This window comes from Arachis ipaensis, chromosome B06 (assembly GCF_000816755.2).
Source record: "Arachis ipaensis cultivar K30076 chromosome B06, Araip1.1, whole genome shotgun sequence".
Lineage (NCBI taxonomy): Eukaryota > Viridiplantae > Streptophyta > Magnoliopsida > Fabales > Fabaceae > Arachis > Arachis ipaensis.
In genome coordinates, this window is record NC_029790.2 from 44,176,361 (window position 1) to 44,193,312 (window position 16,952).

Below are 16,952 nucleotides of genomic sequence, written 5' to 3' on the forward strand. Positions count from 1 at the left end.
GACAAGCATTCAACATAGTGCTCAGTGAACTAATTTCACTTAGCGCTACAAGCCTTGGGTGGGGCTCCCCCTTCGAACCATGGTGGCTTCAATTTGAACCAATTTCCTCAACAAAGTGGCACTCAGGGGCGGGTAATTACCACCCGAACTCCCGGGTACCCACCCCACCCCTACCCGCTCGCGGGTTCTTGGGAGGGGCGGGGCGGGGTCGGGTTTAGGTAATACCCGCCCCGCTATAAGCTTGTACAAGGTCCCTTCTTCGAGCCTTGCTCCTCCCATTTTGTGCCAATTTCATTACACACTAGCGCTCAGTGAAGGAACTTCACGTAGCACCCTTTGTGCTTGTATAAGGTCTCCTCTTCGACTCTTGGTGACTGCATTTTGTCTATTTCCTTTGGTGAAGAGCAGCGCTCCTTTGCTTTCTTTATGTGCTTGGTTCGAGCCTTGGTGAATTCATTTTGTGTGATGCGCCATGATTTTCCTTGCTTGTAGCGCTTTCTTTTATGCCTTATGTACAAGGTTCGAACCTTGGTTGGCTCTATTTTGGAGCTGTGCCTTGCATTTTCTTCTGAATGGAACCCGATAAAGTTACTTAGTTAACTGAGCGCTATTGATTTTCTTGGGTTCCTTGGGCGCTCAGTTAAGAGAGTTCACTTAGCGCCATGCCTTTGCTCCCTTGGCCTTTGCTCTAGCGCTCAAATAGAGAGCACTACGCTCAATTAGTGAGCGCTATGCCTTGGCCTCTTGATGCGCATCGCTTTTTTCCTTCCTTGGGCCATGCTGTAATAGGCACGCTTTCCTTATTTCTTTCTTTTCTTCACCTACAAGTAATTAAAACAACCAATCAAAGTATCACCAAATTTACAAGGTTTATAATTCATTCAAAAACCAACTAATTCTAGCTTAAACCTCATGATTTAGTGTCAAATAAAGGATGATTGATTGATTCAACAAAACCATGTAAATCCACTCCAAATCACTTACTTACAATGCAAGAAAGTGCATAAAACCTAATGAAACAAGTGAAAATTGCTTGAAAAGCTAGCATAAGATGACTTGTCATCACAACACCAAACTTAAACCTTGTGATGATGAGGATTTTGGTCGATGGTCTAGATTTTTCTTCTTATAGAAAAGAATTACTTTGTTGTAAGCATAGCTCCAAACTAACAAACAATTCTCACATCAAAAATTTGGTTTTGTCAGAAGTACAAGCCCCAATAAGAATTAACCAAAGTATTTAGACTCTGGGTCGTCTCATAAGGTATTGCAATGAAATGGTCAATTATTGGCTATGAAGGGGCAAAGGGGTTTGGTTTATAAAAGGGTAATAATATAAATGACAAGAAGAGTAAAGAGAGCAATAAAAGAGGACAAGTAATAAAGAGAAACAATTATTAAAGAGAGACATTCATGGCAAGGATTGAGATCATAGGCTTTCCATCCTAGTCACTAATAATAATAATTAGCAAGAATTTATCTTATTACGTCATCTCCAACGATGGAAGAAGGTGTGAGTTATCTTCCATGAGAGAAAGTCAAACAAGACTAGCTAATCTCAATCCAAATGTCCCGATCAACTCACTAATTAAATTAGCAAGATATTAGAGTCAATGGAAATAATATTAACTAACAACTCTAGATCACCAATCCAAATTGCGAAGAAAGTAAATCAACAACTCAAATCATCAATGAAAAGAACATCAAACATTAGATTTCATTCAATGTAAACAAATTCCAACATGAGCATTCATAAACATAAAAGAGACATAAAATTAAAATTGGCAAGAGAACTAAGAAGAATAGAGTAGTAGAAACAAGAAATTATGAAGGAACCAAGATAAAATTGAGTAATTAATTCAAGATCCAAGACAATTTATCCTAAACCTAACCTAATTCTAGAGAGAAGAGGGAGCTTCTCTCTCTAGAAAACTAACTAAAGGCTCATGTTGACTAACTAATTTCTCCCCCTTGCTTGGACTTCAATTCTGCATGAAATACACTCAGAAACAAGTTGGACTTGGGCCTGGGCAGCTTAGAAATCACCCCCCAGCGTTTTGCCTTTAAGTGGGTCACGTGTGAGTATCGGCGCGTACGCGCCATGTGCGCGTGCGCGTCGATTGGCTGTTTCTTCATCCGCGCGTACGTGTCATGTACGCGTGCGCGTCTCTATGCGAAGCCACTTCTGCGCGCGCACGCCTAATACGCGTGTGCGCCCATCGATGCATTCCTAATTCTTGTTTCCTCATGCATTCTCTACTTTGTATGCTTTTCTCCTTATTTCTTTCATCCAATACTTGCCTCATGAACCTGAAATCACTCAACAAACACATCAAGGCATCGAATGGAATTAAAGTGAGTTAAAATCACCAATTTAAGGGCCTAAAAAGCATGTTTTTTACAGCTAAGCACAAATCAGGGGAGAATTGCAAAACCATGCTATTTCATTGAATAAATGTAGGAAAAGGTGATAAAATCCCCTAAAATAAGCACAAGATAAACCACGAAATCGGGGTTTATCAAATCTCCCCACACTTAAACTAAGCATGTCCTCATGCTAAAATTAAGAAAGAAGCAAAGGGGTATCAACATTTATTCAATGCAAGCTAACCAAATGCAATCTATCTATATGCAACCTATTTATATGAATGCAATGGCTCAGTCTAAATAAATCAATCTCCAAGAATACATATGCAAGCACAAGGGCTAAGGCAATAGTAATCAAAGCAAACCACAATTGGATTGAATCATTGAAAGATTTTACAAACTTGCAAGAAAAGATGATCATGGGTGAAAACATGTAATTGAGCGATCGAATCCTCGCCGGATGTGTATCCTCTCTAAGAACTCAAGTGTATGGGGTTGATTTACTCAATTTTCCCTTAATCATGCTTTCCAAGATTTGTTTCTCATCTAATAATCAACAATTACTCTATGCATGCATACAAATATCATGAGGACTTTCCCATAGGTTGTAATGGGGCTAGGGTCAAGGTAGGATGCATATGGTCAAGTGAGTTTGAGAATTGGATCTTTGATTAACTTAAACTTCCCACCTAACCTATGACAACTTATACAATTCTAAACAACCTAGCTATCCATTCTTCACTTTTCTACACACTCATGTATTCTCTTTTGATTACCACACATATGCATTGATCATTATCAAACTTCACCTTGGGGCATTTTTGTCCCCTTTTTTATTGTAATTCTTTTTCTTTCTTTTATCATTTCATTTTTTTTTCAATCTAAAATATACAAGAACGTCAATGCATATGGTTTACACATGACTAATATATGAGTATGTACCTAATTCTCAAGATTCTCAACACAAATACAAAAAAAACACATTTTTATCTCTACCCAATGTTCCCAACTCTCACTAGCCTAAGCTAATCAAAGATCCAAATTAAGGGATATTTGTTATTTTTCACTTAGGCTTGTAATGTGCTACAATTAAGAACAAATGGGTTAAGCATAGGCTCAAAATTGGCTAACAATAAAAGATAAAAGGTAGGCTATTTGGGTAAGTGAGCTATTTGAACAATGGCCTCAATCATATAAATGCATGTATACACAAAGTAATGGACATAAAGAATCAAACAAATCAAAGATTACACTCATAGGAAGAGAATAATGAACACAAGAATGAAAATAAGTGGTCATATGATGTAACCACACAATCAGGCTCAAAACTCTCATGCTTGTGTTCTTTGCTCAAAACATGATCCACAAAGTGTATAATTCAGGCAAGTCCTAAAAAAAAATTTAACCAATTGGGGTGGTGCCCTAGAAATGGGTTTCTTGGAAATTTTTATCATATTGATTAAGCTTATTCTAATGTAATGTTGTGATTTAGAAAACTAAAAAGAATTTCTTAGTTTACCCCTTTTCCAATCAAAGCAAATTTCATACGCAAAGGGGATTAACTAGGTTTCAACAATTCACAATGTTTTTCCAATTCACAACCAAAAACACAAAAACAACTATATGATAAAAATCCAACCAAAATATGAAACGTATACCATCTAAGGTGCAAAATGTGACAACTAAGATAAAGTAATCCCAAGATAACAAATATATACAATAGTCTCAAAGTGATCTCAAAGATAAAGTGCAAAATGAAATAAAGTAGCAGAAACTAGAAGATAAATGTCCAAAAGTTCACCACACAAATGCTAACCACCAGTCACGAACGATGACCTCCCCACACTTTAGGATGAAGCATCGTCCTCGATGCTACTGCTGAAGCACGGGCTGTGGATTAACAATCGCGTCGGGCTGTGGCTCAGGCTCAGGCTGTGGGTCCTCAGGAGGTTGCTGAACCTCTGTGGTGGCCTGTGTCTCTGGGGGTTCCTCCTGGTGAGTCGGCTCCTCAACATGCTCCTCCTCCTGATCCTGCTCATCAGAGGCGGGAGAGTCTGGAAGAGGAGGTAGCTCAATGCCCTGCGATACAAACACCTGGTCTATGCGATCGAGATGTCGCATGATACGACGCTCGCTGCGCTCCATGAAGCGAAACAGGCGCTGTACTAGCAGGTATGTCGGCTCAAGTGGTGGTGGTGGTGGCAAGCGTGCTGCGACTGCTGAAGCAGAGGAGGGTCCTGCTGCTGCTGCGGAAGATGAAGGCTGAGCTGCCTCCACCACTACTCTAGCTCGAGAACGGCGTCTGGGTGGAGGCTTCTCGTGCTCCCACCCACCCCACAGAATAGTAACCTCCCTGTCGTCGTCATCTGGGGGTGGTGGTGTCACGTCATCGTCCTCCCATGGGACATCGGCTAGCTCAATCATGCTAGTGACCGATGTAGGAAATGGCAGTAGGCCACGAATGTGTGCGCGCCACATGCTCTGCCTGATCAACCGGGGGAAGTCTACCTCCTTTCCCTCCATGACACAGCCAATAAAAACTAGCATATCCATCGGAATCTCTGAAAAGTGAGTGGTGGGCAAGACATAATGGGTGAATATATGCTGCCAAGTCTTAGCCTCTCTTGACAGATAAGTGAATAGCATCCCCTTGGGCTTCTTGTTGCCAGAATCCATTACCCAAGGGGCGTCCGATGTGGTAATCACGCGCTTCAGTGCCTCATAATCAAAGGTCATGCAGTGGATAGCTATCTCTGTCTGCTGATAGGCGCATGTGTCATCAATACGAGGTCGGAAAAGCAATGCCTCCCCGATAGCTGCCTTAGTGATCAAGATCTCCCTACCCCTCAGGTGGACTAAATCAAGAGTGGCACGAAAGAAGTTACAGTAGAACTCCTACACCCACGAAGTGTTATCCTCCCTAAATCCCTATCAACAAAATCCAAGCCCAATTCCAGAATAAGGGCATTGATGGCGCGTCTCACATCGTTGGGAAGGACCAGTTTCTTTTCAATATTCAGATTCGTCTTCCGATATTTAGGGAAGCAAAGCTCACAGTAGAGATTGGAAAACTTGGTTGGGTCGGTGGATGGGAACAATTGATTCTCTTTATCCACGTCATTCAGTGGATTCTTAGCATAGTTGGCATAAGGAGAAGGGGTAGAGGCTTTGGAGTGCTTCCTCTTCTTTGAGGTAGTAGCTATGGCTTTTCCTTTATCCAACATCCTGAAAACAGATGTGATATGATATAAGCAACTAGCCAAGTAGATGTATAGCACTCAAGGTAAGACATAATCATGAAGTGAGTGAAGAAAAGAGAATTCTTGGGATGTAAGTAACAAAATTCAGAATTCAAACTAAGTGACAAACCAAGAATTCAAACTACAAGTGCACAATGCTTTGTGTATTAAGCTCATGAAACATCATACCCAAAAGAATGATCAAATGATTTAAGTTGAAAACCAAAAGAGAAGTTAGTTGGTTAAACAAGTTAGAAGTTAGAAAAATGGTTCAAAAGTTACTGATATGACGGTTACTGGCTCAATTAAAAGAAATGCACAAGTATGAAAGGTAAGCATACTCAAAATCTTGAGGGACATTTAGTCATTGATGATGAAATATAAAAATTTTGCACAAAAGCATGTGTATGGGAAGCAAATCATCAGTCAATGTCATGGTCAAAAATGTTTTGCAATAGTTGGTACTGAAAAAAAATGAAGTATGCACTAATGTAACCAAAAGCACTTAAAAACAGTTTTGAATCAAGAAGGGTTATACTAGTGAGATCCACCAATTATTGCAATTAAATGAACCTTATTGAGAAAAATCACAAGTTAAAGTCAAGTTGGAAGTTCAGTACGATTGAAAAGGCAATTGACTTAACTTGGAGGGTGAAGACACAAAAGGTTCAAGTTGATGAGTTAGGTAAGGGATTGTTTGTCACAGAAATCCAACAAGCAACTCCTGGAACTAACTAATCCATTGCGTATCGCGGGAAATACAAGTAAGCACGGAAATGCCAACCATAGCAACCTAGGAATTGAACTTGTCGAAGTTGAGTGAGACTCAATTCGAAAAATGCTAAGTTCAATTTTTAGGTTGCACGTTAAAGCATATAGAAATTTTAAAAATTTGGGCAGCATTCTGGCAGTAAATCGGATGTTCCCGGATAGTACAAATCAGCAAAAACAAGTATATGATTCCAAAAAATTGCACAAGTATGACATGAGCATGGATCACGCATAGTAGGGCAGTACCAAACATAGTCAGATAATGAATTTCAGCAAGCAGCAGTCAAGATCAACACAGCAGCGAAATAGAATCATACAAACAGAGCGTGTCACTCATCATTCAGCATGTAACATTTGAACAAGTAAACACAAACGGAGTACTTATTAGGCCTAGAATCTTCTAACCACATCCTAACTACCTAACAGCATGCAATTCTATCTAACCTAACATGCAAAGATAACTAATTAATTAATCTACTCTAATCATTAAACAAGACTAATAAAACAGAGTAAAAATAGGGCACTAGGGAACCTGGAAGTAGGGCAGAAGAAATGAACCAAGAGATGAGAAAGGGAAGGTGAATGGGGCGGCCGATTTCTGCTGCCAGTGACGGTGGCCGACGGCGGAGCTTGCAGCGGCGCTGAGATGGCGCCGGGACAGGGCAGAAACGGAAAGAGAGAGAGTAAGAGGGAGTGAGAGTGTGACCGGACGAAGATTGATGGTCGCAGTGAAGGCTTGCCGGCAACAATGGGGGTCGCGGCGGCAGCGGCAGTGGAGTTGGAGTGAGTGAGAAATAGAGGAAGGGAGATTTGGAAGAAGGGGGAAAGAACGAGGGTTGGGGACGAGAAGAGGGGTGAGGATGATGGCGGCGGCGATGGTGTCGCTGGAGGTGCTCGGTGATAGTTGCAGAGAAGATGAAGGACGATGGTTATGAAGGGGGAGAAGAGGGAGAGACGTTGGGGGAAAGGGTGAAAGAATACGCGACTGTGCTAGGGCTTTCGCGTCCCTGGGGTAAGTAAAATTTTGAATCCACGCGTGCGCGCACTGTGCGCGTCCGCGTAGGTGGGAGAATAAGGAAGTGGCGCGGGAGCATCACACGTGCCTGCGCGTGGATAGGAGATGTGGGAATGGGCACAGACGCATATGGTGCGCGTCCGCGCGGGTGAGTGGTGCACGAAATTATAATTCACACTTTTCACAACTCCGCACAACTAACCAGCAAGTGCACTGGGTCGTCCAAGTAATACCTTACGTGAGTAAGGGTCGATCCCACGGAGATCGTTGGCTTGAAGCAATCTATGGTTACCTTGTAAATCTTAGTCAGGAGATTAATTATGATTATCAGTTTGAATTGCGAAAAATAAAAAAGCAAGAAATAAATACTTGTTATGCAGTAATGGAGAATATGTTGGAGTTTTGGAGATGCTTTGTCTTCTGAATCTCTGCTTTTCCCCTGTCTTCTTCTTAACGCACGCAAGGTTCCTCCTATGGCAAGCTGTGTGTTGGTGGATCACCATTGTCAATGGCTACCATCCGTCCTCTCAGTGAAAATGGTCCAGGTGCGCTGTCACCGCACGACTAATCATCTGTCGGTTCTCACTCATGCTGGAATAGGATCCATTGATCCTTTTGCGTCTGTTACTACGCCCAACCCTTGTGAGTTTGAATCTCGTCACAGTCATTCAATCCTTGAATCCTATTCGGAATACCACAGACAAGGTTTAGACTTTCCAGATTCTCAAGAATGCTGCCAATGGATTCTAGCTTATACCACGAAGATTCTGATTAAGGAATTCAAGAGATACTCATTCAATCGAAGGTAGAATGGGAGTGGTTGTCAGGCACGCATTCATAGATTGAGAATGGTGATGAGTGTCACGGATCATCACATTCATCATATTGAAGTGTGAATGAACATCTTAGATAGAAAAAAGCGTGTTTGAATAGAAAACAGAAATAATTGCATTAATTCATCGAGACACAGCAGAGTTCCTCACCCCCAACAATGGAGTTTAGAGACTCATGCCGTCAAAGAGTATAAAGTTCAGATCTTAAAATGTCATGAGGTGCAAAATAAATCTCTAAAAGTTGTTTAAATACTAAACTAGTAACCTAAGTTTACAAAAAATGAATAAGCTATGATAGATAGTGCAGAAATCCACTTCTGGGGCCCACTTGGTGTGTGCTGGGGCTAAGACTTGAGCTTTACACGTGCCTAGGCTATTTCTGGAGTTAAACGCCAGGTTGTAACCTGTTTTGGGCGTTTAACTCCAACTTGTAACCTGTTTCTGGCGTTTAACGCCAGAATGCAACATGGAACTGGCGTTGAACGCCAGTTTAGGTCATTTATCCTTAAGCAAAGCATGAACTATTATAAATTTTTGGAAAGCCCTGGATGTCTACTTTCCAACGCATTTGAGAGCGCGCCATTTGGACACCTGTAGCTCCAGAAAATCCATTTCGAGTGTAAGGAGGTAAGAATCCAACAGCATTTGCAGTCCTTTTTCAGCCTAAATCAGATTTTTGCTCAGCTCCCTCAATTTTAGCCAGAAAATACCTGAAATCATAGAAAAACACACAAACTCATAGTAAAGTCCAGAAATATGAATTTTTCCTAGAAAATAATAAAAATATACTAAAAACTAACTAAAACATACTAAAAACTACATGAAATTACCCTTAAAAAGCGTATAAAATATTCGCTCATCACAACACCAAAATTAAACTGTTGCTTGTCCCCAAGAAACTACACAAATAAAATAGGATGAAAAGAAATCAAGAAGCAATAATATCTAAGAGTTTTAAGTGAAGCTCAGATTCTAATCAAATGAGCGGGACTAGTAGCTTTTTTCTTCCGAACAGTTTTGGCATCTCACTTTATCCTTTGAAATTCAGAATGATTGGCATCCATAGGAACTCAGAATTCAGATAGTATTATCGATTCTCCTAGTTTAGTATGTTGATTCTTGAACACAGCTATTTTATGAGTCTTGGCCGTGGCCTTAAGCACTTTGTCTTCTAGTATTACCACCGGATACATAAATGCCACAGACACATAACTGGGTGAACCTTTTTTGATTGACTTAGCTTTGCTGAAGTCCCCAATTAGAGGTGTCCAGAGTTCTTAAGCACACTCTGTTTTTGCTTTGGACCTTGACTTTAACCGCTCAGTCTCAAGTTTTCACTTGACACCTTCACGCCACAAGCACATGGTTAGGGACAGCTTAGTTTAGCCGCTTAGGCCAGAATTTTATTCCTTTTAGGCCCTCCTATCTATTAATGCTCAAAGCCTTGGATCCTTTTTACCCTTGCCTTTTGGTTTTAAGGGCTATTGGCTTTTTCTACTGCTCCTTCTCTTTTTTTCTTTTTTTTTGCTGCTTTTTCTTGCTTCAAGAATCAATTTCATGATTTTTCAGATCATCAATAACATTTCTCTTGTTCATCATTCCTTCAGGAGCCAACAATTTTAACATTCATAAAATTTAATATAAAAAACATGCACTGTTCAGGCATTCATTTAGGAGACAAAAAGCATTGCCACCACATATAAATAATTAGAATTTTCCTTATTAAGAACTCGAAAAAAAAATATTGCCTCCTTACTCTAAAAATCTGCTATTTTATTCATGTTTGATGATGATGAGAAAAATAAATTATGGCTTAATTGGAGATAAAGTAAAAATAGAGATACTAATTACTACCACTCATATATAACTTCTAAGGTAAATTTCTAATAAGAACAATTATCACAGAGTTAAGGCTAAGATTAGAACTCAACAACCTTGAATTTGGGAGGTGGATGCCTCCTTAGTCTATGGAGTGCTTGGCCCTTCAAGAGATAGCTTCTGGTGCTTTAGTTCCTTCAGTTCACGCCCTTGCTCTTCTTGTTCTATAAGCAGTTTGTAGAGCATGCTGTTTTGATTTTACTGTTCTTCCTTCAGTTGATCCATAGCTTCTTGCAACTTGGTGACAGATGCTTCTAGGCGCTCCCAGTATTCAATTTGAGGGATTTTCGGGAGGAACTCCTGTGCTCTCCTCTTGATGGGGTCATCCTGCACTTGTTGTCCTTCCATAGACTTTTTGGTGATTGGTAGCTCAACTGGGATGTACTCATCTACTCCCATTTTTATCCCAGCATCTTTACATAATAGAGAGACCAAGCTTGGATAAGCCAATTTGGCATCTTTGGAGTTCTTGTTTGCAATTTTGTAAAGCTCACAAGCAATCAGCTGATGAACTTCCACTTCTTTTTCCAGCATAATGCAATGAATCATTACTGCTCTTCTGATGGTGACTTCAGAGCGGTTGCTAGTGGGCAGTATAGAGCGCCCAATGAAGTCCAGCCAGCCTCTGGTGACTGGTTTGAGATCTCCTCTTTTGAGTTGGTTCAGGGCACCCTTTGTGTTGGTTGTCCATTTAGCTCCAAGGAGACATATGTCCTCTAGGATTTTGTCCAAGTTCAGGTTTGATCTCATCATTCTCCTATTAAAGGAGTCTGGGTCATTTTGCAGTTGAGACAGCTTGAAGATCTCCCTTATTTTGTCAGGGTGAGTGTGAACAATCTTCCCTCTGACCAGAGTTCTATAGTCATAGAATGCGGTTCCCGCTAATCTCTGCCTGTCTGTCTGCCACAGATTTGTGTAGAATTCCTGAACCATGTTTCTTCCCACCTTTGTTTCAGAATTAGCTAGGACTTCCCAGCTCCTGTTTCGAATTTGCTCTTGGATCTTTGGATATTCGTCTTCTTTCAGATCAAATTTAACTTCGGATATTCTGAATCCTTCTGCATCCCTGTGAACTTATGCAATTGATTCTTTACCTTGAAGATTATTTATATTAAACCTGTATAGATAAATAAAAAAATTAATAAGAAAAAGTTTTGCTAATGGCTGGGTTGCCTCCCAGCAAGCGCTTCTTTATTGTCTTTAGCTAGACCTTGCTGAGCTTTTTAATCTAGCCTCAGCCTTGAGCATTCTTGCTCAACATTGCCTTCAAGATAATGTTTGATTCTCTGTCCATTAACGATGAACTTCTTATTAGAATTAATGTCTTGAAGCTCTACATAGCCATATGGTGACACACTTGTAATCACATATGGTCCCCTCCACCGGGATTTCAGTTTTTCGGGGAATAGCCTGAGCCTAGAGTTAAACAGTAGAACCTTCTGTCCAGGTTCAAAGACTCTAGATGACAGCTTTCTGTCATGCCACCTTTTTGCTTTCTCTTTGTAAAGCTTGGCATTTTCGAAAGCAGTGAGTCTGAATTCCTCTAGCTCATTCAGCTGGAGCAATCTTTTTTCTCCAGCTAATTTGGCATCAAAGTTTAGGAATCTGGTTGTCCAGTAGGCTTTGTATTCCAGTTCCACGGGCAAATGACAGGCCTTACCATACACAAGTTGGTATGGAGAGGTCCCTATAGGAGTCTTGAATGCTGTTCTGTAAGCCCACAGAGCATCATCCGAGCTTCTTGCCCAATCCTTTTTACGGGTGCTTACAGTTCATTCCAGGATTCTTTTTAGTTCTCTGTTAGAGACTTCAGCTTGTCCATTTGTCTGTGGATGATATAGAGTTGCCACTTTGTGGCTAATTCCATACCGGACCATGGCAGAGTAAAGCTGTTTGTTGCAGAAGTAAGTGCCCCCATCACTGGTTAGTACTCTAGGGACACCAAACCTGTTGAAGATATCTTTTTGGAGGAACTTCAGCACTGTCTTAGTATCATTAGTAGGTGTGGCAATGACCTCTACCCATTTAGATACATAGTCGACTGCAACCAGAATATAAGTATTTGAGTATGATGGTGGGAAAGGCCCCATGAAGTCAATACCCCATACATCAAACAACTCTATCTCCAAGATTCCTTGTTGAGGCATGGCGTAACCATGAGGCAGATTACCAGCTCTTTGGTAATTGTCATAGTTACGTACAAATTCTCGGGAATCTCTATAGAGTGTAGGCCAGTAAAAGCCACATTGGAGGACCTTAGTGGTCGTTCGCTCACCTCCGAAATGTCCTCCATATTGTGACCCATGGCAATGCCATAAGATCTTTTGTGCTTCTTCTCTAGGCACACACCTTATGATTATTCCGTCTGCACACCTCTTAAAGAGATAGGGTTCATCTCACAAGTAATACTTTGCATCAGTAATTAATTTTTTCTTTGCTGCCTGCTGTATTCCTTGGGTATGAACCTTGTAGCTTTATAGTTTGCAATGTCTGCAAACCATGGTGTTTCCTGAATGGCAAACAAATGCTCATCCGAAAAGGTTTTAGAGATTTCAATAGAGGGAAAGGACGCCCCTTCTACTGGCTCTATCCGGGACAGATGATTAGCCACTTGGTTTTCTGTCCCTTTTCTGTCTCTTATTTCTATATCAAACTCTTGCAGAAGCAACACCCATCTTATGAGCCTGGGTTTTGAATCCTGCTTTGTAAGTAGATATTTAAGAGCAGCATGGTCAGTGTACACAATCACTTTTGATCCTACTAAGTATGATCTAAACTTGTCAATGGCATAAACCACTACAAGCAATTCCTTTTGTGTGGTTGTGTAATTTTTCTGGGCATCATTTAAAACACGGCTAGCATAATAAATGACATGCAGGAGCTTGTCGTGCCTCTGCCCTAATACTGCACCAATGGCTTGGTCACTGGCATCACACATTAATTCGAATGGTAATGTCTAGTCTGGTGCGGAAATAAATGGTGCTGTGACTAGCTTAGCTTTTAGGGTTTCAAACACCTGCAAACACTCTGTGTCAAACACAAATGGCGTATCAGCAGCTAGCAGATTGCTCAGAGGTTTTGTGATTTTTGAAAAATCCTTTATAAACCTCCTGTAGAATCCTGCATGCCCCAAAAAGCTTCTGATTTCCTTAACATTGGCAGGTGGTGGTAATTTTTCAATTACTTCCACTTTAGCTTGATCCACCTCTATCCCCTTGTTTGAAATTTTATGCCCAAAGACAATCCCTTCAGTCACCATAAAGTGACATTTTTCCCAGTTTAAAACCAGGTTAGACTCTTGGCATCTTTTCAGAACTAGTGTTAGGTGGTCAAGACAGGAGCTAAATGAGTCTCCATATACTGAGAAGTCATCCATGAAGACTTCCAGAAATTTTTCCACCATATCAAAGAAAATAGAGAGCATGCATCTCTGAAAGGTTGCAGGTGCATTACACAGCCCAAATGGCATCCTTCTATAGGAAAATACTCCAGATGGACATGTAAATGCAGTTTTCTCTTGATCCTGGGGATCTATTGCAATTTGGTTGTACCCTGAATAGCCATCCAAAAAGCAGTAATAATCATGACCTGCTAGTCTTTCTAGCATCTGGTCTATGAATGGTAGAGGAAAATGATCCTTTCTGGTGGCTGTATTGAGCCTTCTATAGTCAATACACATGCGCCACCCTGTAACTGTTCTTGTAGGAACCAGTTCATTTTTTTCATTATGAACCACTGTCATGCCTCCCTTTTTGGGGACAACTTGGACAGGGCTCACCCAGGGGTTATCAGAAATAGGATAAATAATCCCAGCCTCCAGTAAATTGGTGACCTCTTTCTGCACCACTTCCTTCATGGCTGGATTTAGCCGCCTCTGTGGTTGAACCACTGGCTTAGCATCATCCTCCAATAGGATCTTGTGCATGCATCTAGCTGGGCTTATGACCTTAAGGTCACTTATGGACCACCCAAGAGCTGTCTTGTGTGTCCTTAGCACTTGAAGTAGTGCTTCCTCTTCCTGTGGATTCAAAACAGAGCTTATGATCACTGAAAAAGTGTCACCTTCTCCTAGAAATGCATATTTCAGGGATGGTGGTAATGGTTTGAGCTCTGGTTTAGGAGGTTTTTCCTCTTCCTGAGGAAGTTTCAGGGGCTCTTTCAATTCCTCTGAATCCTCTAGATCAGGCTGAACATCTTTAAAGATGTCTTCCAGCTCTGATTTGAGACTCTCAGCCATGTTGATCTCCTCTACTAAAGAGTCAATAAGATCAACTTTCATGCAGTCTTTTGGTGTGTCTGGATGCTGCATGGCTTTGACAGCATTCAACTTAAACTCATCCTCATTGACTCTCAGGGTTACTTCCCCCGTTCGGACATCAATCAGAGTTCGTCCAGCTGCTAGGAAAGGTCTTCCTAGAATGAGAGTAGCACTCTTGTGCTCTTCCATTTCCAGCACTACAAAGTCAGTGGGGAAGGCGAATGGCCCAACCCTGATAATCATGTCTTCAATCACACCTGATGGGTATTTAATGGAGCCATCAGCAAGTTGGAGACATATTCGAGTTGGTTTGACTTCTTCAATTAAACCAAGCTTTCTGATAGTGGATGCAGGTATTAGATTGATACTTGCCCCATGATCACTGGTGCACGAAATTGTGATTATCAATGGCGCCATCAACATGGTATGCTCAATTGTAATCTCAACTTTTTATCACAACTTCGATACAACTAACCAGCAAGTGCACTGGGTCGTCCAAGTAATAAACCTTACGTGAGTAAGGGTCGATCCCACGGAGATTGTTGGTATGAAGCAAGCTATGGTCACCTTGTAAATCTTAGTCAGGCGGATATAAAATAGTTATGGAGTTTTCGAACATAAATAATAAATAGATAGAAAATAAGGATAGAAACACTTATGTAATTCATTGGTTAGATTTTCAGATAAGCGTATAGAGATGCATTCGTTCCTCTGAACCTCTGCTTTCCTGCTGTCTTCATACAATCAATCTCACTCCTTTCCATGGCTGGCTTTATGTAAGGACATCACCGTTGTCAATGGCTACTTTTAATCCTCTCTGGAAAATGGTCCGATGCGCTGTCACTGCATGGCTAATCGTCTGGAGGCATCACCCTTGCCAATGGCTGCATCCTATCCTCTTGTGAAAATGGTCCAAATGCTCTGTCACAGCACGGCTAATCATCTGAGGTTCTCGATCATACTGGAATAGGATTCACCAAACCCTCCTTTTGCGTCTATCACTACGCCCAGCACTTGCGAGTTTGAAGTTCGTCACAGTCATTCAATCTCAGAATCCTACTCGGAATACCACAGACAAGGTTTAGACTTTCCGAATTCTCATGAATGCCGCCATCAATCTAGCTTATACCACGAAGATTCTGATTAAGAGATCTAAGAGATACTCATTCAATCTAAGGTAGAACGGAAGTGGTTGTCAGGAACGCGTTCATAGGGAATGATGATGATTGTCACGTTCATCACATTCAGGTTGAAGTGCAAATGAATATCTTAGAAGCAGAATAAGTTGAATTGAATAGAAAAACAGTAGTACTTTGCATTAATCTTTGAGAAACAGCAGAGCTCCACACCTTAATCTATGAAGTGTAGAAACTCTACCGTTAAAAATACATAAGTGAAAGGTTCAGGCATGGCCGAATGGCCAGCCCCCAAAACATGATCACAAGATCAAAAATACAATCCAGGATGATCCGAAGATGTCTAATACAATAGTAAAAAGTCCTATTTATAATAAACTAGCTACTAGGGTTTACAGAAGTAAGTAATTGATGCATAAATCCACTTCCGGGGCCCACTTGGTGTGTGCTTGGGCTGAGCTTGAATGTTACACGTGTAGAGGTCATTCTTGGAGTTGAACGCCAGTTTGTAACGTATTTCTAGCGTTCAACTCTGGTTTGTGACTTGTTTTTGGCGTTTAACTCCAGACAGCAGCGTAGAACTGGCGTTCAACACCCTTTTACGTCGTCTAAACTCGTCAAAGCATGGACTATTATACATTGCTGGAAAGCCCTGGATGTCTACTTTCCAACACAATTAAAAGCGCGCCATTTTGAGTACTGTAGCTCCAGAAAATCCACTTTGAGTGCAGGGAGGTCAGAATCCAATAGCATCAGCAGTCCTTCTTCAACCTCTGAATCTGATTTTTGCTCAAGTCCTTCAATTTCAGCCAGAAAATACCTGAAATCACAGAAAAACACACAAACTCATAGTAAAGTCCAGAAATGTGAATTTAACATAAAAACTAATGAAAACATCCCTAAAAGTAACTAGATTCTACTAAAAACATACTAAAAACAATGCCAAAAAGGGTATAAATTATCTGCTCATCACAACACCAAACTTAAATTGTTGCTTGTCCCCAAGAAACTGAAAATCAAATAGGATAAAAAGAAGAGAATATACTATAAATCCCAAACTATCAATGAAACATAGCTCCAATTAAATGAGCGGGACTTGTAGCTTTTTGCCTCTTAAATAGTTTTGGCATCTCACTTTATCCATTGAAGTTCAGCATGATTGGCATCTATAGGAACTCAGAGTTCAGATAGTGTTATTGATTCTCCTAGTTCAGTATGATGATTCTTGAACACAGCTATTTTATGAGTCTTGGTCGTGGCCCTAAGCACTTTGTTTTCCAGTATTACCACCGGATACATAAATGCCACAGACACATAATTGGGTGAACCTTTTCAGATTGTGACTCAGCTTTGCTAAAGTCCCCAATTAGAGGTGTCCAGGGTTCTTAAGCACACTCTTCTTTTGCTTTGGACCTTGACTTTAACCGCTCAGTCTCAAGTTTTCACTTGACACCT